Consider the following 8,790-nt stretch of genomic DNA (forward strand, 5'->3'; position numbering starts at 1 on the left):
CTACACTATTATATAATTGTGACCAATTCAAGAACAAAAGATCATGTAAAATCCCATTCCAGTCTGCTTGGGATTTCATATAAATTTTACAAGAATATGATATATCAGGGACAGGCTGCTCAGCCTTCACTAATAATGAAATCAAGGCATGATCAGATGTCCCAACTGGAGAACCAACCTTACCAGTTATAACGCCAGGGGAGTCAGTGTATACAAGGTCCAAGCAATTACCAGACCTGTGAGTAGCTTCATTTATGATTTGCTCACAGCCTGATTCAGAGGCAAAGTCTAAAGCTCTTAAGCCATGGCGATCGGTAGGAGAGATAGAACTTAACCACTCCCTATGCCTATATAGAATTGATAGGCATATGCTTAATGTGTAAAATTAAAAAGATAACAAAATCACCAAATATTCGGGAAAGGAACTAAATTTTTCTTTGATGGAGTGTTTCATCTGGCTTTGTTCATCATACAAGTTTTTTATTTGAAATAAAACATTCTATTTTCCCTCATCATTGTTATCCATTGCCAAAATCAGAGTTTTGTAAAACTGGGTAATAGTTCATATTTTTCTTTCAGTTTCTTTGATGAATTGACTGATTTATCATTGAATAATAGTTCGTGATTGTTCTTGGAAAAAAAGGAAAAACTTCAAAAAAGAAAAAAAGAAATTAGTAAAAATTGTGAATATATAGCACCATTCCTTATAATATCATAACTCTTTAAAGGGTAGTTGACCTGTACTCTTTACCAGGTGATGTTACTTACTCATTTCTGCTTGACGTAACAAGCGATATTTATCAAAACTTTTACAAGACCACCTGAATAAACAATGCTTTTTTTTTTTTTTTTTTTTTTTTTTGTAATTACAACTTGGTTTACATAGATCAGTATTATTTAATCGAAGAGATTTACTTTATTCTCCTTAGGCTCTAAGACTTCAAAGAACTTACTCTACTCATTTTGTGAGATCAAAATGTATATATACTTTCACTCTTGACAATGAGAAATAGGCTTTTGTAAGTGCAACCCTTTTTTCAGTGACACTAGGGATCCATACTTATTAATATTAAGGGTAATCATCTTATCCAAGAAATACTGAATCTGTACCGTAACTGACCTTTCGTTGTCAAAATCATGACGATAGGCTTGTTAGACCGGGAGCCCGCAGTGGTTTGGGTAGCTAAAAAGCGAACCAATTTTCTTAGTCATAGTGATGTTGTATGTACATCACTGTTTATGGAAATTGAAGTCTGCCGGGGATCTGGTGGTGGGTGTGGCCTTCAGCGACATGAAAGTGATATGGAAAAATTGACCTAGATCAGCTGGAAAGCGAACAACTTGATAATGGTGTTGAAATTTCCCTTATACCTTCAGAAACTGGGAATGGGCACAGACAGACTTTTTGTGTGGTGGCGTGACCCTGACAGACTTACGTAACTGCCACGTCAAAATTGTCCTAGATTAGCTGAAAAGCGAACCAAATGAAACTTGTTGTAAAATCATCAGTACCACCCCAGGTATAGTGAATGACCACTGACAGACAGTTTCAGTGGTGGGGTACCCCTGACAGACATGCCAAAATGACCAGACCCCATAAGTGACCTAGATCAGCTGAAAAGTGAACCAAATGAAACTTGTTGTAAAATTATCAGTACCACTCCAGGTATAGTGATTGACAATCAATCTTTCAATATGCTTTACAACATTAAATCTGTTTCAGGTTCAAAGTAACTGAAGAAATGGACCAAGACAAATCTCCTTTCCAGGTGGAAGATCTATTGGAAAGTTTCACAGAGGAGCTATCTTAAACTGGAGATGATAATAAATGAACATCACCAAGAGTAAACGGGAAGGTAATGAAGATTTCAACTTCTAATTGTTTTAGTGGTGTTTTCAGATCGTGTTAGAACAAACATTTGTTATTGTATGAAGCACTAATGGTATTATTGTTATTTGTGGATGTTATTTTTCTAGCGTAATGAAAATGGTGTGATGGCCTCCATCTGTTTCATCTGCAAAACGTTAACTGAAGAGGATAAACTGTTGAAGAGAATTGAGAGAACAGGACCCTCCTTGAAGAATGCAGCATCCATTTGTTCCATCCTGATGAGTGACAAATATGAAGAAGTCACAAGGAGGATTATGAGCTCTGACTTTTGTGGTGAAATGTATCATCACTCCTGCCACTGAAGATACACTGCTGTGAAGAGACTGTAAGATGAGTTGGGTCCATCAAAGAGAGATACAAGGTCAAACAGTGTCTTGCCAAAGACTGAGAGACATGGCATCTTAAAGAGAGAGTGTATCTTCTGTGGGAAGGAGAGGAAAAAGAAATGGGGAAAAGAGGAACCGCTTACATCAATTGCAACAAAAGGTGGCTGTGATACACTATTGGAGCGGGCCCATAGATCCACAAATGACCATTTTAAAAGTTTGATCATGGGCACTATTGATCTCATTGCCAAATATGGTAAATACTACAAGTTATGCAGATGGCATTTCATGCATGAGACAAAAGTGGCAGAAACAAGTTGTGCAACACCTCATGATATCCATAAAAGGGCATTCAAATCACTGTGTGGTTTCATCACAGAACAAATTATCCAAAATGAAAAGTCTCTGATGGTGACATCATTGTTGAATAAGTACAAAGCTGAATACACAAGTAATGGAGGTGATCCCCAAGATGTTGACGCATACACAACACAAAATCTGATAAGGAAAGTTCAAGATAAATTTGGTGATCAAGTCCGAGTGAAGCTTGCTGACAATAGAAGGGGAAATTTCATCCACTGAAGAACAGGCACGAGTACATCTGTATGACAACACAAAGGAACACAAGGAAAATTAAAAACTTATATGGGCGGCCCTCCATCTTCGTTCCCAGATCATGCAGTTGCCCAAATTCAAAGTGCCTGATCCAGCCACAGTGCAAAATTTGAAAGAAAGTACACCGGATATACCAAACCAACTGGAGCTGTTTTTAGAAGCCTCTTAGGTGTCCTTACACCAAACTTACAAGGGCCTCAAAATGGGGCAATTGACCGAAGGGCCACATCGATGGCATCTGATGCTGTGTTCAATGCTACGCATGGTACAGTTAAGCCATGGCAACACACTGCAATGGGACTGGGTGTAGCTTCACTGACAGGATCGAAGTTAACATTGCAGATTTTAAATCGTGCAGGTCATAGCATTAGTTAATGTGACGCTAAAGGTCTTGAAACTGAATTCGCCTATTCAGTTTCATCAGGTAGTCATGTTGCACCTGATGGTATTTATTTACTCGCAGATAGAGCAACAGCCTGTGTATGGAACAACAATGATGCAAATGTGGAGACACTTGATGGAAAAGCAACACTTCATTCCACTGTTGGTCACACATATCAAAACACAGTTGAGCAAGACAAGGGGCAATTTAGTAACTCTTCCTTTCAGTTCCGTGATGGAAAAAATAGAAGAACATTTGTGGGAAATGAGCAGAAAATTCCTCCACTTAGGAAATCCTTGTTGGCAGCCCTCTTCATCAGTACAGCCGCAACAGTCACGAGTCAAGGCAGTGGTAGCGCCTCATCTCTACAACTCCATCAAAGACCAGGGGTACAGCTGAAAACATTGGATTTGTACTGGTTTTTGCAACAAGAAAAGGTGACACTCCACTTTATGCAAGATTCATCAGCAATTTTGTGAAGGACATGCTCCCACTGCAACGAATCTGCTATATGGACCCAATTCCAAAATCTCCTACAGATAATGTAGTTGTGAGAGAGACTATGATTCGTACTCTTAATGTTGCAAAGGAAACCAGACAAAGTTATGCAGTCGTGACTTATGATCTGGCTGTTGCCCTCAAAGCTTATTCCATCCAAGCTCACAAGTCCCCTCTCTTTGACACGTTACTGATCATGTTAGGCAATTTTCACATTGAGCCAGCATTTTATGGTGCAATCGGAACTATGATCAACGAAAGTGGAATAGAATTTATCCTAACTGAACCAGAAGTCTTGGCAGAGGGTTCAATGATGGGCTTCATGAAGGGGAAGTTCTATAATCGTTGTATAAGAATTCATGAACTTCTGGCTAATGTAATGGAACAGAAGCTGTATGACCGTTTCGTGCAAGACCTTGCAGAGGAGGAGTATCAAGCATTTCAAGTTGTGATGATGACGATTCCAGGAAATCAAGTTGAAGACCATCTCTCTGATCCAGTTGTTATGCAGCACCTTCTGAAATATGAAGAATTCTTCTATTCTGTCATGGAGGGAACCATTGGCCCAATGGCTCAGTTCTGAGGAACATATGTATTCCTGGTAAACAGGGTACACCGTGAGCTACAACGTTGCGTTAAAACAAATGATGTAGATGGATACATAGATGTTTTCCCAGTCATACTGGATGTCTTCTCTTTAAATCGTCCAAATTACGCCAGATGGGGAACACTGTTTCTACAAAAGCTGACATCTTCCCACCCTCAACTCAAGAGAAATACTTCAGAAGGGGGCTTTTTCAATACGGCGAACAAAGAACAACTACTCCAGGTCGGCAGTTGATCTCTCACTTGAACACAGTAAATCAGGATGCAGCGTCCAGTATGAAAGGGATTGTAGCCTTCAGAAATTCTGAAAATGCCAGACGAAGATGGTCCATGACCATGACCCAGAGAGCCATGGCCGTACTGGAGCTGAGAACTTTTGCTGGACGTGAAGTTGGCAGTAGATGGTGACTTGTTGCAGCTAACCTGGTTTGACGGATGAGCCGTTCCTGATTCTTAATTTGCTAATGACAGTGGCAAAGATCAGGAAATTCTTAGTCAATCAGAGGAAACAGTGATGGAAACAGATAAACAGATAACCTTGATGAACTGAGTGACTATGACCAGTGTGAGGATGAGCCATGGAGTGAGGACTCAGATTCTGATACTGAAGAGATGGATTAGTATATTTAATAGTTGGTCCTCCATTGACACAATACATTTAATGCAAGGTTATAGTATGTGCACAAAACATTTAACGATGTAATATATATGGCCACCCGGATTTATCCCTCTTTTTTTTACTATTATTTCTCAGCATCCACAATGATGTGAAAGGAATTATTATGAATTATATTTTCATTCAGTCTGATCAATTCTATAATGCATGTACGATATTAGATATTAAATATTAGATATATGTTAAAGGAAATGTACTTAATCCATTGTAACTGTTTGATGATAGGCACTTATCATCAAGATGGCGTTATTTAATTTGGTGTCTTTGAGAAAACATAATTCTAATTTTATTTATATTTACTTCTTCAATATTTTTTATGCATTATATTGTCAGGGATATAGATGTTCTATGGGAAACAATGTTCACTTCAACATTGGCCAGTGATGAATATACATGATAATTTTATATGTTCATTTCATTCTATTTCATCTGTTTCGCTTACAAGCTAATCTACCTTAACCCCTTCTGGACTTGGATGTAGTGACCAGTGTTACAAAGCATCATTACATCTTGGTCCTGAAGGAATTAATTACGGGGTCTGGTCATTTGGGCATGTCTGTCAGGGGTACCCCACCACAGAAACTGTCATGGTCATTCATTATACCTGGAGTGGTAATGATAATTTTACAACAAGTTTCATTTGGTTCGCTTTTCAGCTGATCTAGGTCACTTATGGGGTCTGGTCATTTGGGCATGTCTTTCAGGGGTACCCCACCACAGAAACTGTCTGTCGGTGGTCATTCACTATACCTGGAGTGGTACTGATAATTTTAAAACAAGTTTCATTCGGTTCACTTTTCAGCTGATCTAGGTCAATTTTGACGTGGCAGTTACGTAAGTCTGTCAGGGTCACGCCACCACACAAAAAGTCTGTCAATACCCATTCTCAGTTCCTGATGGTATAAGGGACATTTCAACACCATTATCAAGTGGTTCACTTTCCAGCTGATCTAGGTCACTTTTTCCATATCACTTTCATGCCGCAGAGGGCCACACCCACCACCAGATCCCTGGCAGACTTCAGTTTTCATAAACAGTGATGTACATACAACATCACTATGACTAAGAAAATTGGTTCGCTTTTTAGCTACCCAAACCACTGTGGGCTCCTGCTCTTTGTGGTGGACGAAGTGGTAACTTCACTGAATGGTGAACGCCAGACGTGAGTTCGAGTCCAGCTCAAACTAGTTAGTTTCGTTAGTCTCTGCAACCTCCCCATTCTTGTGAGCAAAGAATTGGGGGTTTGAGGAAGCCTATAGGTCTATCTGCTGAGTCAACAGCAGCCATTGCTAGGCCCTTCTTAGTCCTAGTTGGGTGGAGAGGGGCTTAGGCGCTGATCATATGTGTATATGGTCAGTCTCTAAGGCATTGTCCTACTCGAAAGGGCAATGTTACTGTCCCTTGCCTCTGACAAGCATGAGCAGCCTGTAAACCTTTAAATGGGGCTTTCGATTGATTGTTGATTTATTAGATAATTCAACGTAGTGTTCTAAAAGAATCATCAAACTCATTCAGTCTCTTACAATTTATGGATACCTCAAAAAGGTGATTCTTTTTCATCTATTTTCCCTAGTTCTACATGAATTCACTGGTAAGAAATTGGATTGATTGCAATAATTAGTGTTTTAATACAGATTCCATTTTTTTTATTACAGTTACGACAGAAATTAATGTTTATTTTTCAAAGTTAAATATACTTGGGGGTTTTTGTACGTTTTTACTGTATGATTATCGTTTATTTCAAATGCATTACAGTAAAGATTCTACTTCTTTTCCACGCAGCGCAAGGACCAAATCTCCCGCCTCCATCTTACAGATATTCCCTTTTAGCTCTCTCTCTCTCTCTCTCTCTCTCTCTCTCTCTCTCTCTCTCTCTCTCTCTCTCTCGTAAAATGGAAAAGCACTTATTAGTCTAGAGTAACACCATCTAAACCCTTCATCATATTTGCCTTCCTTTGCCTTCCCTTCTTCACATGGTAACAGAGATTCAATGTAACCTTTAACCATATGGAAGAGCATCAGGGGAAAGAGATTGAAATCAACAGACTCATCCGGAATCATCGTAATAGCGGAAAGTGTGAAAGAGTGACAGGGGATCAAAGGAATCGGATAAATCTTCAATCCCTTAATAAAGCTCTTTTCAATATTTGAAAATTAGAATCTAAAAATAGCGTGTTTGAATATATAAATCTGTGTTAGTTACTGGTTAATAAAAAAAAAAAAAAAAAAAAAAACTTTTTCAAAGGTTTCTATTATTAGGTTTAAGTTTTATGCTTAAGCCTTGCAGGACATCCAGTTTTATCTCCTTAGGGAATTATCTTATTTATATAATTCGTTAAACATTTCATCAATACCAAAGATATCTTCAATAAAATCACTTTGAATTGGGAAATGTTCGATAATACTGTTTGCTCGACTGTATCCCAAGAATGCGTCATTACTGGGCAAACATATTTGATTAGATTGAACTACTTTAGCATGAATTTCGTAATAGAATAGTCATTCAAGTCATTACGTTCTAAAGAATGTAAATTACCCTTATCTTATCTCTAAGACCTAATTGGCATACTCTTATTTAAACGGAATTGAAATCTGCTAACATTATTATTATCATTATCATTATTATTATCATTATTATTATTATTCTTAGTAGTAGTAGTAGTAGTAGTAGTAGTAGTAGTAGTAGTAGTAGTAGTAGTAGTTAAATTGAGCTACAACACTAGTTGGAAGAGCGGGATGCTATAAGCCCAAGGGCTCAAACAGGGAAAAAATGCCCCAGTGAGATAAGGAAACAAGGAAATGAATAAACTACAAGAGAAGTAATGAACAATTAAAATAAACTATTTTAAGAACAGTAACATCATTAAAATAGATCTTTATATATAAACTATGAAAACTTACATATTTTGGAGGCTTACTTTACATTTAAAAAATAGAAAAGATAAAGCTTCCCAGAGATCATTTCCTGTTCCCTACGGCAGAAGCATGTTCTACTCATAATATAAACTACCATTCTTCTTCATTTTTCCTTTTAGAACAGTTATTTGTAACTTTCTCTTTGCAGACATGACTATACTAGATCATTCAGTTGCTACCCGTAATTTTAATCTGGAATTATCCGTAAAAATATATTGTTCTCAGCCGTATTTCAGTAAGATACAGGCGACCGTAATTTTACTTAACTTTGTTATTATGTTTTACGAATGTGTGCCCGTAATATCACCCCTTGACGTCCATATATCCGTTTTCAAAACGGTGAAACCCTAGCAACTTTAATTCCAGGATTTGAACGACTTTTTGATGCAATTTTTTAACAGTGTACTTTCTCCTGAAAAATACCTGGTATTTTGTCTTTTCGTATGTGCAATTTCTAGATACATGGAGGGAAGGATTGCAATTGTGAGAAAACCTGTTCCAATTTCCTTCAGTCTGTCAACTTGTGTCTTTCATCACACTGATATTCCATGCAATCTACTTTTGCATTGATCTTCAACACGCATTTCTTTTTCATCTCCGAAGGGACGTTGTTTGGGAATTCTCGTACTTCAGATTTTAGATAACATTCGGAGTTGGTGTGCAGGTTCAGCAAAGGTAATTCCCTCGTTTATTTCCTAAATTATTAACATTACACGAGATGAAAAATAGATTTATTGTCAGTTTCAAACTTTGTGGTTTCTTATCTGGACATACAAGGGGAATTCTCTGACACTTTCCCAACCAAAAAAGGCTTTTAAGTTAATGTCTTTTCGTCGTCTTAGATGTCAACTTTTTATATTTATTTCTGAAAGGACAGAAT

This window comes from Palaemon carinicauda, chromosome 7 (assembly GCF_036898095.1).
Source record: "Palaemon carinicauda isolate YSFRI2023 chromosome 7, ASM3689809v2, whole genome shotgun sequence".
In the NCBI taxonomy this organism is placed as follows: domain Eukaryota; kingdom Metazoa; phylum Arthropoda; class Malacostraca; order Decapoda; family Palaemonidae; genus Palaemon; species Palaemon carinicauda.